Raw genomic sequence first — 1,233 nt, 5'->3', positions numbered from 1 at the left:
ATTTCTTGAATTTAATATGATTGTTGAACTTCTATTAATATATACATTAGACAATTACACTATCATGCACGCTTTTCATATACACATTTTTTCAATCTATTCACATCTATATATAACTCATTCGCATATATGTTCAGTAACTGTAAACATATATACGTAAATTGAGAAAATTAACTGAATGTAATATACGTAAGAAATATGAATAAGTTGTATCAAATGGTTGATGATGAAAAAGAAATTATAAGTAGAGCAATAACATATTCAAAGTTAGAAAAATATTTTAATGTCCAAAGTATCAACCAGACTAATGCAAGTAACCCGTACAGTTTAGATTGAGTTACATTTTCGTTTGGGTTGGGTTGGGTTGGGTTGGGTTGGGTTAAGATTTTTCAAACCGTAACATTGGATTAAGTTGTTCAAATGTCTTCAACCCAACCCATTAACACCCCTGGTTGTTGATATACCACTTTGAATCACATGCTTTTTATTATAATTTGGTTTTGGTATTTTTGATTTAAAGATTTTGACGGAGATTGGGGTCCTGGCCTCATTCTCGTGCCTAATCTTCACATCTATATTATATCAGGAATTGTAATCCCATCCATATTCCTTTCGGACCATCTCCAACTCAATCACTAAAAATAGAACACTGAACATGATGTGTTTATTGAAAAAAAAAACCAACTTGAACCACACACTAAAAAAATTGTGTAATACTATAATAATAATAACTTAATATGTTAAACTATTAACTTTATATATATATAAATATATATATATATATATAGAGAGAGAGAGAGAGAGAGAGGATCATATGAGGCCATACTGTTTTCATTAGACCAATTTTTATATTTCTTGAAATTTCATAGCAAAACACTGTGAAGATAACTTTCACAATATTTTTGCTGTGAAGGTTCAGATTTTTTTTACCTTCACAATATCTTACTCTGAAGTTTCAAGTGTAAAAATATGGTTTTACGGATCTCACAAAAACAGGTTGGTCTCATGTGAACCCAACCCTTAGGATCACGTGAGACCATGTTGTTTTTGTCAGAACCATGAGATCATTTTTTTTACACTTGAAACATCATAACAAAATACAGTGAAGGTAACTTCACAGTATTTTTGCTGTGAAGTTTGAAGTGTAAAAAAGTGGTCTCATGGATCTCACGAAATAGTCTGGTCTTACGTGAACCCAATCATATGTATATATATATATATATATATATATAT

This window comes from Cynara cardunculus, assembly GCF_001531365.2.
Source record: "Cynara cardunculus var. scolymus isolate 2C chromosome LG 2, CcrdV1, whole genome shotgun sequence".
Classification (NCBI taxonomy): domain Eukaryota; kingdom Viridiplantae; phylum Streptophyta; class Magnoliopsida; order Asterales; family Asteraceae; genus Cynara; species Cynara cardunculus.
The sequence above is the reverse complement of the archived record's forward strand: the minus strand, read 5'-3'. Positions refer to the sequence as shown.